Source organism: Coenobita brevimanus, chromosome 5, assembly GCF_032717465.1.
Source record: "Coenobita brevimanus isolate Jiangsu-jjx chromosome 5, ASM3271746v2, whole genome shotgun sequence".
Taxonomy (NCBI): Eukaryota; Metazoa; Arthropoda; class Malacostraca; order Decapoda; family Coenobitidae; genus Coenobita; species Coenobita brevimanus.
Window position 1 is genome coordinate 36,929,444 of NC_136958.1, and position 27,889 is coordinate 36,957,332.

General features: G+C 41.9%; 1 protein-coding gene and 2 non-coding genes across 3 annotated transcripts in view; 2 read left to right on the top strand and 1 right to left on the bottom strand.

Annotated features, from left to right (window-relative positions):
• The window catches only part of LOC145398801 (uncharacterized), a 647,885-nt gene that overhangs the window by 611,889 nt on the left and 8,107 nt on the right, over nt 1-27,889 (top strand). The gene's annotated exons all lie outside the window — the stretch shown is intronic.
• Nucleotides 23,183-23,301, top strand: LOC145399301 (5S ribosomal RNA). Its single transcript, XR_013897265.1, has one exon. It is a non-coding gene; the product is annotated as a 5S ribosomal RNA (ribosomal RNA).
• Nucleotides 26,599-26,717, bottom strand: LOC145399332 (5S ribosomal RNA). Its single transcript, XR_013897272.1, has one exon. It is a non-coding gene; the product is annotated as a 5S ribosomal RNA (ribosomal RNA).

The window sequence follows — 27,889 nt, forward strand, 5'->3', positions numbered from 1 at the left end:
GAAAAAAAGGGAGGAGGAGTGATGATAGCAGTGAAGAACAACATAAATGTAGATACTGTGGAAATGGGAGAAGGCAGGGCCGAAGTGATAAATATGAAATTTGAAACTGGAGAGAATAGCAATAGAGATATGGCAGTAGTGTATGTTCCCCTTAAGACAAGAGCATGGAGTGATGATGAATACCAGAATATGTTGTCAGACATGGCTAGTTATTTACAGAAAATGATTGAGAAAAGCAACAATATAGTTTCGATGGGTGACTTCAACTGTAAAGAGGTGAACTGGGAGGAATGAGACTCAGGAGGCAGCAAAGATTCGTGAGGCACTGTATTATTAAATATAACCGTGAACGATGTGATGACACAATGGGTCAAAGAAGAGACATGGTTCTGAGGTGAGGGCACACCAGCAAGACTAAACTTACTGTTTACCAAAGAACCTGATGTAATAGAATCTTTGAGACATCTGTGTCCTGTAGGAAAAAGTGATCATGTGGTCATTGAGTTCCAGATGATACTAGGTAACATGGAGCCAAGAGATGAGCTTTATAGGCAGGGAAGATACAACTTTGGGAAAGCAAACTTTACAGGATTAAGAAAATTTTTCAAAAATCCAGATTGGGGAAAATTCAGAGAAAGAAGAGAGGTATAGAGGAAGTGGCATATCTTTCTAGACCTCTATAATTGGGGTGGAAAAATTTGTGCCAAGAGTAAGGGAGAAAGAAAACAGGAAAAAGGAGCAGTTTAATAGAAGGTGTATGATAGCAAAAAAAGAGAGAGACATGGCATGGAACAGCTGGAGAATGAGAGGTAACAACAGAACAAAGGAAGACTACAAAAGAATTAGAAATGAATACACAAGAATATGTTGAGAGGAAGAAAGGAATTTTGAAAAAGGTATAATAAACAAATATAAGGATGAACCCAAACTGTTTTATAGATTTGTCAATGGCAAACAGAAACAAAAGGAGGGAATCACTAAACTGAAAGTAGAAGGAGTGGTCTATAAAGATGTGGCAATGCAAGCTGAAAAAATGAACATATGTTTCCAATCAGTTTTCACTAATGAAAAGGAGTTTGTGGAAGGGGCAGGAGTGACTAGAAATGTAGTGAAAATAGATATAAGAGTGGAAGTACAGGAAGTGTATAAATTACAGGAAGCTCAAGATGTAAGGAAAGCCCAGGACCTGATGGAATCTCAGATTGGGTACTGAAGGAATGCAGAGAACAACTGCCGGATAAGATTCACAATTTAATTGTGTGTTCTCTGGAAGAGGGGAAAGTGCCTCAAGAATGGAAGAGGGAAAATGTGGTATCAATTTATAAGGGATGAAACAGGGAAGAACCTCTGAATTATAGACCAGTGTCCCTAACCAGCATGGTCGCAAAATTATGCGGGAGAATTCTGAAAGATAGATGGATAAAGTATCTGGAAGAGATGAATATTTTGACTGAAAGTCAGTTTGGATTCAGAAGTGGAAGGTCATGTGTTTCCAACTTGTCGAGCTTTTACTCAAGAGTGATTGACATGCTACGGAAGAGAGATGGTTGGGTGGATTGTGTGTACAGTAATCCCGCATATTTCGCGGTAGTTACGTTCTTGTAACCCCCGCGAAAATTCAATTCCGCGAATACTCTATTAACAATTGAATCTTACACTTGTGTCCACCATGCTGCCCATCACACAGTCCATGTCCATACTGATTGCGAGACAATTCGCCGTCAAAACATGGACGATTCCCCTTCAGAACAGTTCGCACCCTGGACGATTCCCCGCCATTCTATAAATATACTAATCAATACTTTTATCAATATACTTATTAATTAATCAATACTTTAATAACTATATTTCAGGGGGATCCAGCAAAGTCTATGTTCAGTAGCGTAGGTTCTGGATATTATTTATTAGTTGCACCTTTAGTCAATAATTAACTTGTTTCTTCCTCGCTGTAGTTGCCTTTGAATTATATTCTAGTGTCACCCATAGCTATCTTCATTAATGAAGGCGAACTGTTTTGTTTGTTGTGACTGCGAATTGTCCCGAAGCCTCCATACTCATCCCGAAATACCTTCTTACAAGATTGAAAGCACATACTCCATTATGAAGGAAAAATGTAAACACCGTACTGTAATACACAATTATCTACACATTTATTCACAAAACAGTACAAAATAAAAAGATGCATTAACTGGTGATAGCAAACACTCCCACGGTCGTTTCTTAGCTTGTCCAGTAACACAACTTTCTCTGCTAAGGTCATAACTTTTCTTGATCGTTTTGTCACTTTGGAGTTCTTACTAATTGTATTATTAGCCTTTGGTGAGGCTGGCTTACGTCCTGGGGCCATGTGGAAAGCAAGTGGGAGGCAAGAGGCTCGTATCATACTGCGGTAAAAAGTACGCCATACACGTGAGGCAGTCAGGCGTGGACTGAGGACCGATTGCGGGGCAGAGCAGTGTTGCCATATCCAAACAACGAAATTATGCTAGGGCAATGAAAAAATTATGCTAGATTGAGCAAATTTGTTCCAAGTAAAAAATGAATTATGCTAACTTGAAGCTAAATGATAAAATTCTATACATATTCGTGCAACTTATTAATTATGTATTGTTTACTATGAAAATATTAAAATGAACCTACATACAGTAAGAGGGTAAATATCGGTTTTCTGCCCATACTGCTTTTTCCCACGAAACTTACGTTTTTCTGATGGATTTTGATGTGATTCATTCGATTTTGAGCATCATTTCCGTCAGAAATAACCAGATTTTGAGATATGACCCCCCCCATCCCCCTGCAATAATGGGGGATCTATGGGGAATCGGAGGTTATAGGGAGGGGAGGAAACACAGGAAATGGTCATTTCCGACTGAAATGAAGCTGAAAATCGAATGAATCATACCAAAATCCATCGGAAAAACCTAGGTTTCATGGGTAAAGTACAAAGCTCAAACTTATCCTAACCTAACCTAACCTAACCGAACCAAACCGAACCGAACCTAACCTAATCCAACCTAACCTAACCTAATCCAACCCAACCAAGCCCAAACTGAAAGTAACCAACTATTCAAACATCATCTTACCTTATTCGTCTCTCTCTCTCTCTCTCTCTCTCTCTCTCTCTCTGATTTGTAGCTTTTATAAAATTATTCCAAAAATATTCCATTCCATTCTATATTATGCTAGAATGATTCTAAAACTTCTAATATGCTAAAAAATATTCCAGACTCGAAAATTTGATCAAAATTATGCTAAAAGAATAAAATTATGCTAGATATGGTAACACTGGCAGAGGGGCCGTGGGAAAGGGACAGAGGGTGACGTGAGTTTACCGCGCTACAATTGGAAGCTGCGGGAATTTCAAATTTTTTGTTTTCTGTATATTCAAGGATATTTTAGTTGAACTTATTAATGCTAAGAAAATCCGCAAGAGGGCAAAACCGTAGACAAAAAATCCGCAAAAAATGCGGGATTACTGTATTTAGATTTGAAGAAGGCCTTTGACAAGGTACCCCATAAGAGACTAATGTGGAAACTAGAGCATATAGGAGGACTGAAGGGGAACCTCCTGGAATGGATGAGAGACTTTTTGAGAGACAGACAAATGAGGACAGTAATAAAGGCCTGGATGTCTGGATGGAGGGAAGTAACAAGTGGGGTCCCACAGGGCTCGGTGTTGGCACCAGTAATGTTCCTGATTTATGTAAATGATATGGAAGATGGAATGAACAGTTATGCAAGTCTCTTTGCTGATGATGCAAAGATCTTGAGGAAGGTAGAAGTTGAGGAGGATTGTAAAATGCTGCAGGGGGATCTGGATAGGATACACGATTGGAGCCGGATGTGGGAAATGAAATTCAATGCAAAGAAATGTAAAATATTGGAAATGGGTAAAAGTACCAAGAGGGCGTCATTGAATTATTTGATCGGTAATGAACCAATCACAAAAGTGAGAGAAGAGAAAGATTTGGGAGTGCTGGTCCAGGATAGTTTGTCACCTGAAAAACATATTAACCCCTTAACCGCGGGGCGTCACTTTCGTGACGCTTGGGAGCAAGGGATCATACCGCGGGGCGTCACTTTTGTGATTCTGTTATTTTGAATTCACCTGGGCTTTCAAGTGGTGGCTTGTATCATCTGTCAGTACTGCCAATGTCTAACACTAGTCAGCACTCCTAATCTCATCTGTACTCCCATCCATTGTTGACAATTTAGCCATTTCTCCCCGTTCTTGACTCCCCTCCCTACCCTCCCTCCATTACCCTCCCTCCATTACCCTATCCTTTTGCCTGCCTGGCCGTGCTACGCTAAGTAAATCTTCCCTGGAATTTTTCACTGATTTCATCCATTGAAATAAGCCCTTTGCCTTATTCTTATACCAAATAATATATACAAGAAAGAAATAAGGTAAGTGAGAGTGCCATACACCTAGAATTGGCTAATTATCACCTGAGAACACCTCACGTGCACTTGTTTGCTAATTTTCGCTGTTTATTTCCTCTTGAAATATGCTGTATAATCTATTTTCGTAATAAAAATATATATAAGAAAGGAAGGGAGAAGCCTAAGTGATATTTACATTCACCTGGAACTACCTAATTATTGCAGGCCACCACACTGTATTCTACGCTAAGTAAATCTTCCCTGGAATTTTCCACTGATTTCATCCACTGAAATAAGTTCTATGCCCTATTCTTATACCAAATAATATATACAAAAAAGAAATAAGGTAAGTGATAGTGCCATACACCTGGAATTGGCTAATCATCACCTGACAACACCTCACGAGTACTCGTTCTGTAATTTTTGCTGTTTATTTCCCCTTTTAAATATGCCATATAATCTATTTTCGTAATAAATATACATATAAGGAGGGAAGGGAGAAGCCTAAGTGATATTTACATTCACCTGGAACTACCTAATTTATAATGTATTGTCTAGATTTCCTGCCAATCATTTCACTGCTATATATTAGCATCTGTCAAGGGGCTGACGTTGGCAGTAATGCATTTCCCTAGGTAGGCCACCCCGACCCACCCCTATCAGTTCACCGTCATCTTCCAATGTGAAGGTACGTCTGTTTGCTCCTGCTAACTTCAGCCACTTTTCACCCCCATGCAAAGGGCCCTGTGACCTTTACCCCCTACTAAACCTCGTGTGGAAAGAGGTAAAGGGCTGACAATTGATAAAAGAGTGACTACGATCTTTCTATTGAGAAAAACAGTGCAAGTGGAATTGTAAATAATGTGTAAATAATGTGTAAACAGCAAGTGAAAGTAATGAATGTAAATATACATGAACAGTGGAAAATAGTTTTATAAGTTACTTCAAGTGACAGTGCATAACACAGAGTAAATAAAATAGAAATGTAAATAACGTAAATAAAATAGAGAACGTAAATAGAAATGTAAATGAGTACAGTAGTATTATAAGAATACGAGTATATACCCTAGGAGTAATGAAAGTGAAAGTTTCACTCTAGCATGTATGAATACTATGAGTTATGGGAGTGAAGATGAAAGTGACATTTACTCTCAACGCTAGTATACAGGATGAGAAAGTGAATGCTACATATTTTACTGAAAGAAATTGAATCCCTACAGTGACAATAAACCACTATTGCTGAAGGAAACTTATGGATAAAGACTGTAGATATATATAAGTGTTATATAGTAACAGAAATATACAGTAGTGCACCAACTTTCGCTACAGCAGGATTCGCAGAATCCACTTTCGCGGCATGCACCAAATATTCCCTAACTTCCACTTTCGCTTGAAAAAAATCGATTTTCGCGCACAAATTTTGGGTTTGGGACAATATTTTGAACTTTGAATTTCCTGCACCGCCCGACCGCAACCCACCGCCATCTTGAATGACGTCATGTCAACACTCTGTCCACCCATTCCCGCCATTGTGTACGAGCATGCTAGCTCCATTGTGTTGGATTCTCACGGTTCAGTGGCCTCTACTATACCTGGTAGTGTGGGGAAAGGGCCTGGTGGTGTGGGGGGAGAGCCTGGTGGTGTGGGGGGAGGGCCGGGAGGCAGTGGTGGTGATAAAAGTGGCCGGGACATTCAAAGTCGGGAGGAAAGGCCAAGGCTAAAAGAGAGTATCGTGTTGGAGTGAAGAAACGGCAGTATAATAATGAAATGAAAAGGAAGATAGTTGAGCACATGGACAAGGGCGCAAAAAACAGTGAAATCTGCCGTATATTTAACATCCCAGAATCGACAGTGCAGAGAGAGAGAGTGGTACTGAGGCAGCAAGAGGTGGCACCAATACGTCTGGCGTGGCTAAATAAGCCCGCCACGCGCCTCGGATACTTACCCCCAACATCCATTAAACACCTCAACCTGATCTCTGTGGTATGTTTCTCCTCATATAATGTGTACTGAACAGTTTTTATTGTTTGTATCTCACAATGCAATGTACAATAGTGATTTGATGTACTGTATTGCAAGTGAAAATGAAAATCTGATGTTACTTTAGGATAACCGGGAACCAATTAGCCTTTTTGCCATAAAGACAATGCCCCAACTTTCGCTAATTCCACTTTCGCACATTATTTTTGGACCCAATTAGGCGTGAAAATTGGTGCCCCACTGTAAACTGTGAGTGTTTTTATGAATAATAGGCAACACTAGCGGCGAACAATCGGAAGTGGGATGGTCATACGCCCTTGTAATTTTCATTGCTTTCACAGTGTTTTTTTGGGGGAGTATGGATTCCAAACTATTTGAGAATCATAGATTAGTGTTTCTAGTGATAATATCAGGCGTGGTAATCATATTACGAGTAGTCGGGAAGTGTAAGGTGGAGGCTTCGTTACCCAACTTCAGAGGTCTCCACAAGTCCTACGGTACTCGACGAAGGCTCAACAAACACCCAAGGAGAAAGCTGAAGGTATTTGCCATAAGTATATGTGATTTTAATATTCTAGGACTAATAACTGATTTTTGGCAAATATTTTTAGAGAGTCTGTCGGAGCGCGAATATGCCCACGGGAGCCGCAAGTCAAAGCAAAACAAGCCCGCTGTGTAAGGGTTAACAAGACGGTTAGAGAGACATATAAACTCCTGACTAATATATGAGTAGCAGTTCATTATAATCCTGACCATAATGCCCATCTCTTGGATTTATTCCTGACAATCCAGATCAATACAGGATAGAGGTGCTGTCACTGTCACGGGGTTTTTAAAATATCACGAGGTTTTTGAAATAAAAGCTAAATATTATTTAATTGATAATAATATTCCATAATCTTGAAGAGCAGGGACAATGACTGCCTTACTAAATCAAGCAACGATTACTTTACGCTGACTTCTTCGCACGATTCTCTAAGAACGAGAATTTATAAACTTCCTCAACAGTACACAGCAGAGACTACTCAATTGCTGTTTCTTAGTACTGTTAGCCTCTGGAGAAAGTTACTTCACCCCTGACAATAAATAACTAATACTAATAATAATATCAGGCTCTTGCTGGTGCTTAACTCCTAGGAGGCACAACAGATTTCAAGTTTAATACAAGACTGGCCTAAGTACCAGTTATGAATAGCAAAACGTTTATGCAAGCTAGGAGCTATATGGAAAATAAGCTTAATTGTGGAGAAATGAAACAATAGTTTACATTACATTAAGCTCAAGGAAAAGAACTGTTAAATTTATTGATTACAAAAATAAATTTAACGTTACACTTCAAATGAATTCAAATAAAGAGATCGTACTCACTCACTCACTCGAGCTAAATTCTTATGCCTAGGAAAAACACCTTAATTAAACTCTTAAGACTAGGAAAACGAAAAGAAATACTGGTTGATGAATGCTGTGTATCACCCAAATCTAGGGTGGGAGCTTGGAGCTGTGATCTTGTGGAGCTTGGGTTGACCTCTCACACTGCTGGAGCACAGAACCTCTCTCCGTCAGAGCAAACACTGGACTGAGTAAACTCGTGAGAAAGAAATGGGAGCGATAGGCTGCATTTTTTAACGGTCAAGTGAGCGAAACGTACCCAAAACAAATCGCTCAGCGGAAGCGCTAATGTCTCACACAAAGACGATCACGTATGACAGTGAAAAATTGATTTGACAAAGCTTCCGTCCAAATGAGCGGTTAACTGAACGATACACAGTGAGTTTTCCACTAATAGTTCGTGACTTCTCACAAAAGGGAAATGTCGCGAATTTGATTCGTGACATTACGCCCCTACGAAATTAAATTTTTTCCTTATGGGAAAAAATTTGTGGATATATATATATATATATATATATATATGTACACATCCTAACTCAGTCACACAAGATTCACACTGTGGTGTGTGTGCTATCCTGCTACAGGAGAAAGTCGCAGTCGCCAGTGAGCGAAAAAACCTCGTATTTATGTTAATAGAAGCAAGCTTGAGGGAAAATCTCCGTGACGACGGTGAAAATCCTGTACTCAGGTCAAACTGAGCGAAAAGTCGCTATATTTACTCTGACAACTAATTGTTGTGTAGCGTGGTGTATGTAATACACGGTGTAAGTGTGACAGTTGTAGTATAACTGTACCTACGTGGAAAATGACACAGTAAATAATAACATGGCGACAACGAAGGCAGAGGAGAAGAGGCGGCAGCGTGCGGCAGACGATCAGCTGGTCCGCACAGCAAAACTGCTACACCCATCGCTGTACCTGCAAAACCAATTAAGGTGGAGCATCAAAAGTGTCAATGAGACAAAATTCTTATTACGTTACAATTACTCTCTCTGCCTAGCAATCAGTACATGCTACGAAAAGTACGCTCTAGCTGAAAAATACAAGTGACAGCCTAAGCTTCGTACATTCGAGGTCACCATTAATTATAGCACACGATTAGTGTCGGCAAGTTGAGAATCCTTGTGCAAACTCAGGTCTTCCATAGCCTCAAACTGCACACGGGTCCTCAACCTGTGCCTTAACCTACAGTACTTATATTAATATCGGGGAGCTGAGAATCCTTGTGCAAACTCGGGTCTTCCATAGCCTCAAGTCGCCTCTGCGGAGTTCTCACTTCCCCCTTTACCTACAGTACTTATATTAATATCGTGGAGCTGAGAATCCTTGTGCAAACTCGGGTCTTCCATAGCCTCGAGTCGCCTCTGCGGAGTTCTCTCTCGAACTTCCCCCTTTACCTACAGTGCTTATATTAGTATCGGGGAGCTGAGAATCCTTGTGCAAACTCGGGTCTTCCATAGCCTCAAGTCGCCTCTGTGGAGTTCTCACTTCCCCCTTAACCTACAGTACTTATATTAGTATCGGGGAGCTGAGAATCCTTGTGCAAACTCGGGTCTCCCATAGCCTCGAGTCGCCTCTGTGGAGTTCTCTCTCGAACTTCCCCCTTAACTTACGGTACATAATATGTATGTACAGGCCCTGGACATACTGTGTCCTGTGGGGCCAATGGGCGAGACGTCAGGTCTGCACCCACTTCACCACTGCCCTGTCTCTCAACTGACTCAGAGATTACAGGTGTGGTTACGAGCGGCACAGGAAGGGCTTGTCCCTGATTAGTGGTGTTACTTTGACACACACTGCAGGAACGGACAAAACTATCTCTGTCTCGTCCCATCCCTGGCCAGAAAAAGTCAGCTCGGATACGGCCCTGGGTCTTCCTATTGCCCATGTGACCTCCTGAGGCTGAACAATGACCCCATTGTAACATTGCTAGGCGGTACTTGGCGGGAACGACAAACTGCAGTCGAACCTCGCCCTCGGGTGTTCGTGACTCACGGTAGAGCCATCCTTGTTTGCGAAGGAACTTAGCTCGACCTCCCCGTGAATACTTAATCACTCGACCCTTCTGTTTGTTCCGCACGACAGCAAGTGTCGGGTCAGAATGTTGTTCTTGTACAACAAGTTGACTACACATCAGATCTTGCGGCGATTCAGTGATCACTGGGGTGACACAATCTGGAGCCTCAGCCATGGCTCGTGTTACCGCAGCAGCCGAAGTCTGAGTAGCGTCATCATTGGAGCAACTATCCCTGACTCCTTGAATGTTGCCTACAATTAGGTCAAATAAAGGTTCTGGCATGACAACTGCAAGTGTCATACCAGTATAAAATGGAGATGCCACCTGGATACATGCCTCAGGGAACAATCTCACTGATCCATCAATAAGGTTTGCATGGATCTGTCGACCTGTATACTGCTCAGGCCGAACTAGACTCTGCTTGACAGAGCAACCTGAGGATCCATTATCTCTCAGGACCTTCACAGGAATGCCTCCCACAAACCCTGGCTGAACAAGGAAGGTGCTGTCACCTGTGGGAGGGCCTGTGGAGGAAGCAGCTAGCCATTCATGAGGCTGCTGAATTGATGCGGCAAACATTGTGCCTTGAGGATTATATTGGGGGGTCGTACTTACTGCTTGTTGAGATGGAACATTGGCCATCTGTGGAGGGGGGTTCACTGTCACTGTGGGACTAGTGAACTGTGGGGGAGTACCCATACTGGTAGGGACGTGACCACCGTGCTGCTGCTGAGGAATGAAGGCTGCGTTCGCTTCCTGCCTCTTTTGAGCTGGTGGTGAAAAAGTTTGTCCCGACGGTCGGTTGCGTGGCTGATACTGCTGCTGGTTAGGGTACTTGTTGTACCTCTTCCACTCAGGTTTCTGAGTGTTTTGCCCCTGGTCCTTCCACTGCGGTTTTGGACCTTGGCCATTACTCTGAGAATAGCCTTGCTGCTGGGGTTCAGTCTGAGACGATTTCCCAGATTTATCAGGTTTTCTGTTGTTCCAGGTGTTTTGCTAACGAATTTGATACCCGTATGCAGTAAAGAATGCATCAGCCTTTTCTGCCATTTGGCTGGCATCTTTCACCTGGCAGATCTTAACCTGTGCTATGAGCTCAGCAGGCCACGACCTCTCTAGCTGTGTACGCAGCATAAGGTCAATTATCCCCTCACGCGTGGAAGGAGTTTCATCTTTCTCCATCCACTCATTTAAGTAAGCAGTGAGACGATCAGGGAACTGAACAGCTGTCTCCTTGTCTTGGAGACGAGCTCTCATAAACTGAACTTTGGCGTCGTCTACTGTGAGACCATACGCCTTAATGAGTGCAGCTTTCATCATCTCAAATGTGAGATTGTCTCCACGAATTCTGTGGAGAATATCAAGGGCAGGGCCCTCAAATAAACTAAGAAATTGGATCCACTTAGCTGCCTCATCCAGTTGATACATGTCTGCCATGTCCTCAAAACGAGCTATGTACGGCTCGATTCGCTCGCTTTCCTTGTATGAAGGAAGCTTGATGCGTGGGGTCGCCAGGACATGTGCAGGGAGAATGCTCTTGGAGCTTTGACCAACTGCACCAGATGTATCTGAAGCCAAGGAATCTCGCTTGAGCTTCAGCACTTCAAGTTCATGTTTTTCGCGTGCTTCTCGCTCGGCACATTCGTGTTCTCGTTCTCTCTCATGTTGTTCACGCTTGTATTCGCGCTGTTGTCGCTCTTGTACTAGCTCGTGTTCGCGCTGTTGTCGCTCACGTTCATGTTGTTCGCGCTCGTATTCACGCTGTTCTCGCTCACGTTCATGTTGTTCTCGCTCGTATTCGTGTTGTTCTCACTCACGTTCATGTTGTTCTCGCTCGTATTCGCATTGAATTCTACGCTCTTCACGAGGATCTTTCTCACATTCTTGCTCGTAATTAAACCGTGAGAGAACGTAACTCTGTATTTTCTATGGGTCTGTGAGACCCATATTTTTGGCTTCCTGTACATAAGCACTGGCTGCCATGATGCTAGCTTATTAAGCAAACGAAACTGAGTACTGACTGCTTCGCAAATGAATACTAATAAACACAAGTAAAGAGTACAGACACAAGCTAGTGGTGACCAGTCTTATCTAGTTAACTGGCAAAGATTAGAGCAAAAATGCAAATGACTGGGAAGACTCAATAATAAACACAATGGGTACGGCGACTTCCCAGGAGCGAATAAAATCATCTGGCGTTACCAAGAATAAACTAAATAGAGTTAAGTACTCTATGGATTGATAAAGCAAAAATTCACTTGCTAAATTAACGGTAAACACCAGTAAACTTGTGCCTATAAACTTTAATTATAAATACCTAAATATGAACGAGTGAGCACTGTCTCGTGAATAGCTTTAGAGCTAGGAGCTAATATCCTGGAATGAGGTTGCCAATTGTCACGGGGTTTTTAAAATATCACAGGGTTTTTTAAATAAATGCTAAATATTATTTAATTGATAATAATATTCAATAATATTGAAGAGCAGGGACAATGATTGTCTTACTAAATCACGCAACGATTACTTTACACTGACTTCTTCGCACGATTCTCTAAGAACGAGAATTTATAAACTTCCTCAACAGTACACAGCAGAGACTAATTACTCAATTGCTGTTTCTTAGTACTGTTATCCTCTGGAGAAAGTTACTTCACCCCTGACAATAAATAACTACTACTAATAATAGTATCAGGTTCTTGCTGGTGCTTAACTCCTAGGAGGCACAACGGATTTTAAGTTTAATACAAGACTGGCCTAAGTACCAGTTATGAATAGCAAAACATTTATGCAAGCTAGGAGCTATATGGAAAATAAGCTTAATTGTGGAGAAATGAAACAAGAGTTTACATTACATTAAGCTCAAGGAAAAGAACTGTTAAATTTATTGATTACAAAAATAAATTTAACATTACACTTCAAATGAATTCAAATAAAGAGATCGTACTCACTCACTCACTCGAGCTAAATTCTTACGCCTAGGAAAAACACCTTAATTAAACTCTTAAGACTAGGAAAACGAAAAGAAATACTGGTTGATGAATGCTGTGTATCACCCAAATCTAGGGTGGGAGCTTGGAGCTGTGATCTTGTGGAGCTTGGGTTGACCTCTCACACTGCTGGAGCACAGAACCTCTCTCCGTCAGAGCAAACACTGGACTGAGTAAACTCGTGAGAAAGAAATGGGAGCGATAGGCCGCATTTTTTAACGGTCGAGTGAGCGAAACGCGCCCAAAACAAATCGCTCAGTGGAAGCGCTAATGTCTCACACAAAGACGATCACGTATGACAATGAAAAATTGATTTGACAAAGCTTCCGTCCAAATGAGCAGTTAACTGAACGATACACAGTGAGTTTTCCACTAATAGTTCGTGGCTTCTCACAAAAGGGAAATGTCGCGAATTTGATTCGTGACAGTCACCACTTGGATCCTCGGACCACAATCTCATCAAAGCCTCATTAGTTAACCCCCCACACACCTCCCCATTCTGAACCTGTCAGGGTGACCCGATGGCACTTTGATAGGGCAAACTGGGATGGATTTAGAAATTATCTTGCTGACATTCCATGGGAGTCTTTCTTCTTTAGTGATCCCAATTCCACCCAGTCCCACATTTGTGACTTAATACTAGCTGGTATGGATTTATTCATACCAAGTCAACAGTTCACTAAAAGATCAAACTCTCCAAAATGGTTTGATGGCAACTGTGCCAGAGCAACAGCCCAAAAGTCATTAGCATATAACTCTTACTTAAAATAAAAAACATCTGAATCACTCTCTCAATTTAAAATTGCTAGAAATCATGCAAAGGCTGTATTAAATCCAGCTAAATCAAACTTTCTTCAAAAGCAAGTATCAAAACTACTTAACAACCTTAATGACAATAGAATATTCTGGTCAACTCTTAATTCTTTCAATAATAATTTTAACAAGTCATCTTCCATTCCCCCACTAAAATCTTCAGATGGCAGCATTACAAATGATCCGTGTGGGAAAGCAGATATTTTTGCCAGTACACTTGCCAGAAACTCTACCATAGACAATACCAGCCAGAATGTCCCAGTACTAGAACTTGACTCTCCCGAAGTTTCCCCACTTAAATTACAGACAAGATGCGTAAAATCCATCCTAGACAATTTACCTACCAACAAAGCTCCAGGCCCAGATGGAATTCTGCCAATTGTTTTAAAAAAGTGTTCCCCTGAACTTGCCTCTGTTCTAGCTAAATTATTCAGACTATGCATACGTACTTCTTTATTCCCAAATTCATGGATAGAAGCCAATATTCACCCAGTTCCAAAGAAATGAAGTTCCTCTGACCCCTCTGATTACAGACCAATAGCTGTCACATCTTCTCTTCGTAAGGTATTTGAAACTTTAATTAATAAGCACATTCTTAAACATCTTGAATCCAACAACTTAATTAGTGATAGAAAATATGGTTTTCGCCACGAAAGATCCACCTTTGACATACTCAATCTCCTAACTCATACCATCCATCAATCAATTGCTCTACATGGAGAAACTCATGCAGTAGCTCTTGATATTTCTAAATCTTTTGACAGAGTATGGCACTGTTCCCTGCTGTCCAAACTCCCATGCTATGGACTAACGTCTTTTGTTCCTTTGATATCCTCATATCTTAGTGACAGGAAAGTAAGAGTCTATCTATCTATTGCCAGACGCCTCAATCCCGTTTGGGGTGGCCACAAACAAATCGCCTCCAAGTTGCCCTGTCCTCCGCCATTCACTGCCCTGCTCCCAACTCACATCCCCCTCTCTCATATACCTCTCCACCCCATCCCCCCATCTCATCCTCGGCCTCCCCCTCCCTCTTCCCCCCTCCACCTCACTCACATACACTCTCTTTGTCAGTCTTTCACCCTCCATCCTCTCCACATGGCCAAACCACCTCAGTGTGTTCCTCATAACGCTTCCTATCACATCCACATCAACACCACAATGCTCCTTTATATCCTCCTTCGTCAGCCTGTCTCTCCATGTGACTCCGCAGGCTCCTCTTAAGTAACTCATTCCACTGCTCTCACTCTTGACTTGTGTCCTTCCAACAATGCCCAAGCTTCACTTCCGTACGTTAGAGTTGGTATCACAATACTGTCATGTAGTAACTTTTTCACTTCCATGCTCACTTTCCTGTTTCCTATCACTGCCTTCAAAGAACCAGCAACCTTTCTTCCCTCCTGTACCCTTTCAAGCACTTCACCCTCCAAACCTCCATCCTTACTCATCACACTACCCAAGTACTTAAACATACTCACATTTTCCAATTCCTCACCATCCAACCTCGCTGTACATTCACTGACTTCACCTCTCTCAAAGACCACCACTTTACTCTTCCCTACATTCACCTTTAGATTCCATTTCTTACACACTCTCCCAAACTCATCCACCAAGCCTTGCAGCTCCCCTTCATCTTCACTCAACAACACAGTATCATCTGCAAACAACAGTACAGGGAGTTTCCAAACACTATCCTCTCTCATCAGGGCCACTCCAACATCCACTAGCCTACCTTGTACCTCTTTTATTACCCCATCCATGTACAGATTGAACAACCATGGAGACATGACACATCCCTGTTTCAACCCAACTTTCAAAGAGAAAAATTCACTTAGTTCACCATCCACACGCACTGCAGCCTTCCCACCATCGCACATACTCTTCACAGCATTCAACAACTTCCCATCTACTCTATATATTCTTAACACTTTCCACAATCCTTGTCTATCCACCCTGTCATGTGCTTTCTCCAAATCCATGAAAGCCGCATACAACTTCTTTCTCGTCTCTAGAAACTTTTCCACTAAAGATCTAAGAATGAATATCTGATCTGCACAACCTCTTCCCTTCCTAAAACCTCCCTGTTCTTCTCCAACTAATTTCTCTGTTCTTTCTCTAACTCTGTCAATAAGTATCCTACCATACACTTTTCCTATTATACTAAGAAGACAAATGCCCCTATGATTACCACACTGTTTTTTTCCCCTTTTCCTTTGTACAAGGGAATAATTATACCTGACTTCCAATCCTCCGGGACTCTACCTTCCTCCCAGGCCAATCTGCACATCTTCCACATCCATTCTACTACTATCCCTCCCCCATGCTTCAGCATTTCACCACACACTTCATCAATTCCTAGGGCTTTCCCCGATTTAACTTTCTTCATTGCTTCCACAACTTCTATCCTACCGATTTCTTCCTGTCTTCTCACCTCCCTCCTTCTCCCAGCCATTCCCCAGCCACTTATACTCGCATTACTTCCATCCTCTACGTTCAACAAATCCTTAAATTGTTCTCTCCATCTGCTCACTTTTTCTCCCTTCTCCACTAGTTATCTACCATTTTTATCTTTCACTTCCCTGTTAACTTCACTTCCACCCTGTCTTACTTTTTTCACCTCTTTCCAGAACATTTTCTTACAGTCCCTCCACTTTACACTCAAATTCCTTCTAAATTCCTCATCCACTCTCTTCTTACTCTCTCTTACTAATCTTTTCACCTCTCTCTTTCTTTCTACATATAACTCTTTCTTCCGCCTCTCAACTTCTTCCACGCCCCTATTTCTCATCCATTCATTGTATGCTTTCTTCTTTTGTGCCACTGCCTGTTTCACCTCTTCAGTCCACCACAGTGTTCCTTGCACCCCCCTCCATCTTCTCTTCACCCCACACACCACATCACATGCTGCACATATTTCTTCTGTAAATATCCTACACACACCTTCCACGTCTCCCATCTGCTCCAATTGATATTTGCCCAATCGTTCCTCCACTTCTCTCTTATACTCTGTCATTTTCTCACCCTCTTGTAACCTTTCCACTCTCCTTGCAACTACCCCTTCCTCTCGTCTTTCCCTTCTTCTATTCCTCCATCTTACTTGAATTCTACTTCTGGCCACCACCAAGTAGTGGTCAGAAAGTCCACTCCCCCAACCTCTATAAATTCTTGCATCCATTACACATCTTCGCATCCTTTCATCCACACACACATAATCAATCATTGCCTTCCTTTCATTCAGTTCACCACCCACCCTTCTCATCATTCGCCATGTATACCTGTGGATCATTTTATGCCTGAAGAGGGTATTGGCTATCACTAACCCCCTCCCAGCACAAATGTCCACTAACGCACTCCCATTCTCATCTATCCCAGCAGGCACACCCCATTCACCAACTATTCCATCCACCTTCACATTCCCAACTTTACCATTCATATCACCAATCAAAAACAATCTCTCATTCCTTCCAAACTTATCCATGCACACTTCTACATTTGTCCAGAACTCTTCTCTCACTCTTTTAGGACGATCTTGCATTGGCACATACACACACACACAATCGCCCAGATTTGTATTCCAACTTTCAGCTTTACCCACACAATCCTTGACCCAACTGATCCATACTGTCTTATGCTCCTCTTCCATCTTTTACTCACAACTATACATACTCCTTCCTTTGCCGTCTCATTCTCACCTACTCCTGCATATATACCCCATCCATACTCCCATTCTCTCACATTCTCACCTTTCCATTTTGTTTCAGTTATTCCACATACATCCACTTTCGCACCCTCAAGCACCTGGACAATCTCTCTCTCTTTCACCTCATCATTCACTCCCCTTACATTCCACGTTCCGATAACCATGTCCTTTGTCCGGTCCTTGGTCGTCATCGTTTGGTCAGTCCTTGTCCGAGGCTTTTTGTTTGTTTTTTTAGTTAGTTGTTTTCCGGGGAGGGGCACTAACCCTCCGCCAACCCTTTTAGTCGCCTTTTACGACAAGCAGGGATACTGGGGGAGTATTCTTGAAAAAAAAACCCTACCCCCGGGGGGGCTACCCCCAGGTAGATAATGTATATTCCAATTTCCACCCAGTTAACGCCTTTGTGCCGCAGGGGGCAGTTCTGGCGCCTACCCTATTCTTGGTTCATTTTAATGATCCTTTATCTGTCACCCACAATCACATCCATTCATACACAGATTACTCAACACTACATAGTTCATTCACACTCAGACACCCATTTACAAAATCTATTATCTCTGCCTCTCAACTCAGTACAGCCATCTCCATAAATCAAGATCTGTCTACAGTCGGTGAATGGGGATAAAACAACCTTGTCTCTTTTAATGCTAGTATAACTAAATATATATACAACTTACTAATAGACAGATATTGCCAGATTCATACATTACCTTCAGTGCCACTAATATTCCCATCACCAAAAGTATTGAAATTCTCGACATCTCACTTAACAATGCCCTCAGCTGGACCTTTCGTTAGATCACTTGCTAAAACCGCCTCAAAGAAGTTTGGATTATTGTACAGAGTCCGTAACTTCTTCGCTGATGAGCAGTTAGCTATAATTTATAAGAGTCATGTGTCCTCTCAGCTTGAATATTGCTCACCCTTGTGGAATGGGTGTGGAGAGGTTGCATTAAAACAACTAGATAAAATTCAGAACAAAGCTGTTAGAATTATTAACAACCCTGCCATTACAAATAAACTACCTCCCCTGCAAGTAAGAAGGAATATTGCGTCCCTTGCATTATTTTACAGATATTTTTTTTTGCAAATGCTCAGACATAATTGTGCCCATGATGCCACATTTTTTTTTGCAAATGCTCAGACATAATTGTGCCCATGATGCCACCTCTTCATGCCTTCCCTCGTGCTACTCAGGCATCTGGTAGCGCTCATGACTAGAATGTCACTCAGCCATATTACAGAACGTCTGCCCATCAGAATTCTTTCATGCCCCAAACTGCATCTCTCTGGAACTCGCTTCCCCAGAGTTGTTTCCCTCCAAATTTCAACCCACAGCTGTTCAAGTCTAACTGTTACAGATATTTTATGAACAGCGGACACCAGTAATCTGGTGTATGGATTATTTTTTTTTATTCATTTGTTTTTCCTTCCTCCATTCTGTTCTTAAAAAAAATATATATATATATATATGGATGAGGAGATGATGAAAAAATTGATAGTGGCCATGATCCTCCCCAGGTTAGAATATGCAGCAGTAGTGTGGTCCCCACACAAAAAGAAAGATATAAATAAGATTGAGAGAATACAAAGAACAGCAACCAAAATGGTTCCCTGTCTGGCAGATCTGTCGTACAGAGAGAGGCTGGAAAAGCTGGATTTGCCTTCCTTAGAGAAAAGGAGAAAGAGGGGTGACATAATTGCAGTGTTCAGGACCATGATAAAATTGACAAAGAGGATCTGTTTGTATTGGATGAGAGAGTAACAAGAGGACATGGAATGAAGTTGAAGAAGCCAAGCTGCTTGAAAGATATCAAGAAATATAGTTTTCCTTATAGATGTATAGACCTGTGGAATAGCCTGGACAAAGAGATCATCCAGTCTAAAAACTTAAACGAGTTTAAAGCTAAATTTGACTTACTGAGAAAGAGAGACAGGACCCCATGAGCGTAGCTCATTTCCTGTATATCGCAGTTTGGTAAATACACACACACCTACACACTAAAACATAAGGTTATATCTTAAAATAAAACATTCATCTGGGAAATAATTAGGTTGCCCTATCTAAAAGTCAGTATTTGTCATCTGGATTATTCTGGACAGTGGACAGTCACATGTGAATAAATAAGTACGGAATGGGTGCGGAAAAGGTAGGGAAAAAATCATGTAATTTCATACTGTACCGTACTTAAAAAGAAATATCCTACCGTAATTTCGTACCGTATTTCTATCTATCTATCTATAGCCCGACACCATAATCCCGCAAAGGGTGGCCGCAGACAAAACGCCTCCAAGTCACTGTCACCCACCATTTGAGTATCCTCCTCCCAACTCACTCCCCCCTCCCTCATATACCTCTCAACTCCATCCCTCCACCTCGTCCTCGGTCTACCCCTCCCTCTCTCTCCCTCCACCTCACCTACATACACCCTCTTAGTCAGTCTTTCATTCTCCTTTCTCTCCACATGTCCAAACCACCTCAGTGTATTTCTCCTAATCTTCTCAACCACATCCACATCCACCCCACAACGTTCCTTCACTTCTTCATTCGTCAACCTGTCCCTCCATGTCATTCCACATGCTCCTTTCAAGTAACTCATTTCCACTGCTCTCACTCTTGACTTGTTCCCCTCTTGCAAGGTCCATGCCTCTCTTCCATAGGTCAGGGTAGGGATCACAATAATATCATGCAGTGACTTCTTAACTTCCATACTCACCTCCCTGTTTCTCATCACTGCTTTCAGTGAACCAACAACCTTCCTTCCCTGCTGTACCCTTTCACCACTTCATCCCCCAGCGTTCCATCCTTACTCGTCACACTACCCAAGTACTTGAATGCTCTCACATTCTCCATATCCTCACCATCTAACCTCACTGTACATTCTGTGACTTCATTCCTCTCGAACACCAAAACTTTACTCTTGTTTACATTAACTTTCCAATTCCTTTTCCTACACACTGTCCCAAATTCATTCACCAGACCTTGCAATTCCCATTAATCTTCACTCAACAATACTGTATCATCAGCAAACAGCAACACCGGAATCTTCCAAATCTCACCCTTATTCATTAGAGCCACCCCCACATCCACTGCCCTAACTTGCACCTACTTTACAACCCCATCCATGTATATATTAAACAGCCATGGAGACATCACACAACCCTGTTTCAGTCCCACACTGAGATCAAAGAACTCACTCAGCTCACCATCCACTCGCACCATAGCTCTAGCTCCTTTGTACATACTGTTCACAGCACTCAACAATTTCCCTTCCACTCCATATATTCTTCATACCTTCCACATACCTTGCCTATCTATTCTGTCATAAGCTTTCTCCAAGTCCATGAAGGCAGCATACACTTTCTTTCCCTTCTCTAGATACTTCTCCACTAAACATCTTAGAACAAATATCTAATCTACATACCCTTTTCCCTTCCTAAATCCCCCTTGTTCTTCTCCAACTAGCTCCTCTGTCATATGCCTAACCTTATGAATGAGTATTCTACCATATATTTTTCCAGTCACACTAAGATGGCAAATACCCCTATGGTTACCACATGCTTCTGTCTCCCCTTTTCCTTTGTATAAAGGAACAATTATACCTGATTTCCAGTCCTCTGGAACCCTTCCCTCTTCCTAAGCCAATCTACACAACTTCCATACCCACTCCACAACAATCTCACCCTCATACCTCAGCATTTCACCACACACTCCATCAATTCCTGGGGCCTTTCCCATCTTGATCTTCTTCATTGCTTCCACTACTTCCACCCTACTGACCTCTTCCTCCCTCCACTCATCTCTTCTTCTCCTAGCCATTCCACAACCACTTATACTCGCACTGCTCTCACTCTCTGCATTCAACAAATCTTCAAAGTGCTCCTTCCATCTCCTCAATTTCTCTCTCTTCTCCACCAGCAATCTATTATTCCTAGCTTTCACTCCCCAACTATTTCCCCTTTCACACTGCCTTACTTTCTTTACCTCCTTCCTAAACAATTTCTTACTCTTCCTCCATTTCACACTCAGATCCCTCCCAAATTCTTCATCCACTTTCTTCTTACTCTCTTTCACCAGTCTCTTCACCTCCCTTCTCCTGCTCACATATACCTCTCTCTTCTCTCTTTCATCTTCTCCCCTACCTCTACTCACTAGCCATTCACTGTATGCCTTCTTCTTTTGTTCCACAGCTCGTTTCACCTGTAAATACGGTACATACTTACAGGTGAAGAAATACCATACCGTACTGTAATTCCGTGCCGTACCTTACCCTACTGTCATCCTTGCCCACCCACATTAATTAAACAAGTCAAGCCACACGTGTTCTATAATATTGTATATATCAGTTACTTCACTCCAGTGTCTAGTATATAAAACTCAATGTAAAAAGTGGGGGAGGCCAATCAATATGTTGTCCCCCCCTGAATGAAAAGTGGGGGGATATGTCCCCCCTGTCCCCCCCACGGATGACACCTATGATTAAAAACGTACAGCCATAATTATGATCCATATATATATGCAGTATATATATATATGACCTGTACTGACCGAAATAAGAGGCTAGGGGGTTGATATTTGAACTTTGAGTATTGTTTTTATACGCCTGGTTGATGACGTTTAGATGCAAGACGGCGCTCAGCACAGCGGTTGGCCAAACTCCTCCTACTCTATGGCGCTGGTGATAGATCGGGAATCACGTGTAAGTCTGCAGTGTATGACTTGGACGGTGTGTTTAATGAGGAACTTTCAGGTGTCGTCTGCTACCTAGCTGGTGAGCCCTAGAAAAGTAACATAACTATTGTGACTATTCTATGTGTCTGGATATGTTAGCAACACTATAAACCATTAAAGTCACTAAAATACTCGTTGATAAAAAATATCATATCCATGAATGAATACTTTTGATTGGCTAATATGCATATGCATACATTGGACTTCCATCCGGCAATCCCTTACACACAGTCATTTTGTTGTGTTACTGATGAGTTCAGTGCAGTTGGCTTTCATATCCACATTCGCATCATCTTTTTGAATAAGAATAGTGCTTTCTTGAAGCTTGTCATTGCCTCAGTTTTCTGAAATTTAATATTTGCCAAACACCGCCACTTGACATCTGTTTCCATACGCCATAGGCGACCGTCCCCATGGCGGGATAAAACATAGCTCACTTCTCGCTAGCTCTCAGTGAAGACGGAAGTGTATACGGTTCATTTACTAGACCATTATGGTGATTAACCAAGGTTTTGAAGTCCAATATTTGCATGATTTGTATGATGTACCATGATTTATACAATGAGGATACAGAAAAGACAGTTTCAAGTTAGTGTAGTGCTGCTACATGAGCGTGATTACTTCCCTCAACATGAGTACGTAAATAATTTTATTCTTTATTCCGATGACTTTGTTTAGCTTAAGAGAGACTGAACTGGATGATAAAGCTTCATTAACCTCTTTCAGTATGAGTATTCTAAATGGTAAAATCGTTTGGCAGCAAGAATAAAACTGTATCATCAGACTGAAAAAGTTAGGCTTCTGACATCATTTTCTCTTTCAGAGGCTCAGAGGCTTATCTGATCATCATTTGGTACATGTTTTATTGTTTGGTTTACCATCCCTTCCAAAAATTGAAGGAACATACATGATTCTAAATGGCACTAGAGACTTGGTACGACTTCTGTCTATATTACACGTGCCACCGGGAAGGCACTTTGTTCCAGTCTGAATGTGTATTCTCTTGGGAGTATGCACTTACAGGTTAACAGGTAGCTAGGAATAAGAAATGTAGAAACTGTAGCAACTGAAAATTAATTGTGTAGTCACAGTGGTAAGAGTTTATGAAAAAAGATATGAATAAGAAAACACTTTTATCACAGAAAACAACATTCAACATTTATTAGGTAACAGCATGTAGTGCCCACGGCCATACCACGTTGAGTACACCGCTTCCCGTCCGATCAGCGAAGTTAAGCAACGTTGGGTCTGGTTAGTACTTGGATGAGTGACCGCCTGGGAACACCAGATGCTGTTGGCATCCCTACGTGTCAGGTGGGGTTGGTGGAGGATTAGTTCCCCTCCCTGTAAAACAATTAACTCTAAGCCGTTGGCCACCCCGTTTGGGATACATGGCGTCTGGCATTGAATGAATGGATGATGAATGTAGTGCTGCTCTCGGGTGTCTGTCCTTTCCTTTCCTCCTTCCTTCTTTCTTTCCTTCCTCTTCTGTCATTCTTTAGTTCATTCCTTCCTTGTCCTTTTGTCTACGGGTGACTTCACACTCCCTCTTCTATCTATGTTTCCTTCATTCTTTCCTCTTCCTTCTGTCAGTGTGTGACTTTACACTGAGTGACAGGCCAAATGGTTTCCTGTACACCTTAGGTAGCAGCACATTAAGAACCTAACCCTTCGCCAATCATATTCATCATCTTCTCCAACCATGTTTAGCCTTCGTCTGTTTTTGTAAACATTCTTTGTGGCCTTTTCTCAATGCCTGGACCGTCCCTCTGGATTGCATGCGTGAGTGTATTGGAGAAATGTTAAAAGGTAAAATTTACAAACTAATAAATTACAGTAAGACAATGACTGTCATGTCAAAAATCGGTGTTAAAAATGAATAGTGATCGGGACTTCATATATGTATGGGATCAGCAACAATATCCAACAGTCAAAACAGCATTTATGCAAAGAGAATTTGTGAAGTACTAACTTTTAACCCCTCCCATCCAGGTGTCATGTATACATGATGACCTGGGGACATCCAGTTGACATGTATACATGATCTAGTGTTTTGCAGTATTATTGTTATTTTATTATTATTATGATTATTTCATCATATTATAAGAGCATATTATACTATAATTTTATGGGGTTTTGCTGAGAAATTATGGTTTAAATAACAGTGATTTTTAAGACAAACACCTGCTGGTGGTTTGGGTGGTAAAAACAACCCCCGGACATGATGGGTTAAGAAACGAGTCTACCATCGTTATTCATGAAATTGCACTAATTAAAAAGATCATTGATATTGGTTATGAGTTTTCTAAGTAGTATTTTATTATTCTCAATGATATATGCCATTACTGTATCTCACAGTTCGACAAGGGAGTAAAAATAACCCACAAATATTACATGCATGGTAACTGGGAAAGAGCTGCCGTAGGACCGAATTAGGTAGCAGATAACGCGCTGAAAGTTCCCCATTTAGTAAGGATGAGGTTATGTTGCTAGCATTTTATGAAAACAATTACGTAAATGTCTGTAAAGCTAGTGTTGTCAGGAAAGTAATGGAAGTTTGTTGCGTTCGGACAGAGGTTTGAATGCTTTCATTCTCTCTCGACTTTATGCCGAGACGTTTCCTCAGGAGATATTCATAACGATATAACCTACAGGTATATTTATATTTCGTGCTGACTCGAAAACGAAACCACTATAATATAGTGGTTTAGTTTTAGAGATAATATTATCTTTTTTTTTTTTTTTTAATGCGAGGAAGAAGGAACCAAAGGCCATGAGCCCGCAGTAACAGTTCCCTCCAAGAGAAAAACAAAATACAATAGAGAGCCAAATTCAAGATCCGATCATTTTGAGATGCCTGGACACACTGCGTTTGAAAGACTGGAGATCATAGGCAGCAGGAAATACAGACAGAGGGAGACAGGTCCAGAGCTGACCTGTTGTTTAAATGAAAGACTGGGAATAACGGTTAATTCTTGCATTAGAGAGTTGGACAGAAAAAGGATGAGAGTTTGCTGCCAGACGGGTGCTACGCGCCCGTCGTAGAGGTGGAGGAATGCAAGCAGATAGTTCAGAGGAGCAGTGACCATTAAAGTAGTGATAGAAAAGAGATAAAGATGCAACAGTGCGGCGAAGAGACAGAGGTTGAAGGGAGTCAGTAAGAGGAGGAGAGTTACTGAGACGAAAAGCCTTTGACTCCACCCTATTGAGAAGAGCTGTATGTGGGGAGCCTCCCCACACATGAGAGTTGTACTCCACTTGGGGGCGGATAAAACCCCTGTATAGAGTCAACAATTGTACAGGGGTAAAGAAAGAGCGGAGTCGGCTTAGCACACCCAGTCTCTTGGAAGCAGATTTTACAAGAGATGTAATATGATCTTGCCAAGATAAGTCCCAAGTAAATGAAACCCCAAGCATGTTCAAGGATGATGCAGGATTAAGCTGAATATTATTAAACATTAGTGGGTATACCTGTGGAAGATTTTGTCGGGTTGATAGGTGTAAGAACTGAGTCTTAGATGCATCAAAAACAATCAGATTATTTTTACCCCAGTCAGAGATACAAGCCAAGTCAGACATTAGGTGTGCCATAGCCTCATCTCTTGTTTGTTGAAGTAACTGTTGAGATGGGCGTTGCGGGAACCGAATGGAAAGGTGAAGGGTGGAGTCATCAGCGTATGAGTGGATAGGGTTAGATGTACAGCTTAGAAGATCATTAATGAATAAAAGGAAGAGAGTTGGTGATAGGACAGAGCCCTGAGGAACACCACTGTTGATAGATCTAGGAGAAGAACGATGGCCGTCTACAACAGCAGCTATAGAACGACCAGAAAGGAAGCTAGCGATGAAGGCACAGATAGAAGGATAGAAACCGTAGGAGAGCAGTTTGGAAATTAAAGATTTATGCCGGACTCGATCGAAAGCCTTTGAGATGTCAAGTGCAATGGCAAAGCTTTCGCCAAAGTCGCGAAAGGAGGATGACCAGGAGTCTGAAAGGTAGGTGAGAAGATCGCCAATGGAGCGTCCCTGACGGAACCCGCACTGACGATCAGAAAGAAGGTTGTGATAGGAAAGATGCCTTAAAATTTTTCTATTGAGAATTGACTCGAAAACTTTTGAAATACAAGACGTTAAAGCAATTGGAAGATAGTTGGAGGGTTGGGAGTGGTCACCCTTCTTTGGGACTGGCTGAATGAGAGCAAACTTCCAGCAAGAAGGAAAGGTACAAGTTGACAGACAGAGGCTAAAGAGTTTGCCTAGGCAAGGTGTAAGCACAGAAGCACAGTTCTTGAGAACAACAGGAGGGACCCCATCAGGCCCATATGCCTTGTTAGTACTGAGGCCAGTGATGGCAGAAAATACATCAACTGAAGAAATTTTAATGTCAGCCATGAGGAAGTCAGAGGGGGGGAAGTGATGGAGGAACAGCACCGGAATCGTCTAAAGTATTTATTTATATGTAAATTCATATAAATTTCCATCCATCCATCCATCGCCAGACGCCATGTATCCCAAACGGGGTGGTCAATGGCTTAGAGTTAATTGTTTTACAGGGAGGGGCACTAATCCTCCACCAACCCCACTTGACACGTAGGGATGCCAACAGCATCTGGTGTTCCCAGGCGGTCACCCATCCAAGTACTAACCAGACCCAACGTTGCTTAACTTCGCTTATCGGACAGGAAGCGGTGCACTCAACGTGGCATGGCCGTTGGCATATTCTTTATTTATTTTTCGTCTGTTGTCCTACTGTAAACATCCACCTGCAGACATTTCCAGTGTTATTCTGGTAATTATTCATCTTGGACTTCGTGTCTAGGATAGCGTGTAATAATAATAATAAGAAGAATAATAAGAATAATCTAAGTGAGCAATTAACAGGTTTCTCGTTTTTCTTTAGGCTAGATGGAATGACATGGGAAGTCCTAATTATAAGATCAGTCTCTTTAACTATCATTCCTATCGAACATTACAAAACGAAGGCAAAGAAGCTCACCTTTATCACTGAATATCTATTGACACTGTGATGTGGGCAACTCTCCAACCCTCCCACCCCAGGCCAGACTCCCTCCCATTGACAGTTTTTTTTTTTTTTTTTTTTTTTTTTTATGCGAGGAAGAAGGAACCAAAGGCCATGAGCCCGCAGTAACAGTTCCCTCCAAGAGAAAAACAAAATACAATATAGAGCCAAATTCAAGATCCGATCATTTTGAGATGCCTGGACACACTGCGTTTGAAAGACTGGAGATCATAGGCAGCAGGAAATACAGACAGAGGGAGACAGTTCCAGAGCTGACCTGTTGCATAAATGAAAGACTGGGAGTAACGGTTAACTCTTGCATTAGAGAGTTGGACAGAAAAAGGATGAGAGTTTGCTGCCAGACGGGTGCTACGCGCCCATCGTAGAGGTGGAGGAATGCAAGCAGACAGTTCAGAGGAGCAGTGACCATTAAAGTAGCGATAGAAAAGAGATAAAGATGCAACAGTGCGGCGAAGAGACAGAGGTTGAAGGGAGTCAGTAAGAGGAGGAGAGTTAATGAGACGAAAAGCCTTTGACTCCACCCTATTGAGAAGAGCTGTATGTGAGGAGCCACCCCACACATGAGAGTTGTACTCCACACAGGGGCGGATAAAACCCCTGTATAGAGTCAACAATTGCGCAGGGGTAAAGAAAGAGCGGAGTCGGCTTAGCACACCCAATCTCTTGGAAGCAGATTTTACAAGAGATGTAATATGATCTTTCCAAGATAAGTCCCGAGTAAATGAAACCCCAAGCATGTTCAAGGATGATGCAGGATTAAGCTGAATATTATTAAACATTAGTGGGTATACCTGTGGAAGATTTTGTCGGGTTGATAGGTGTAAGAACTGAGTCTTAGATGCATTAA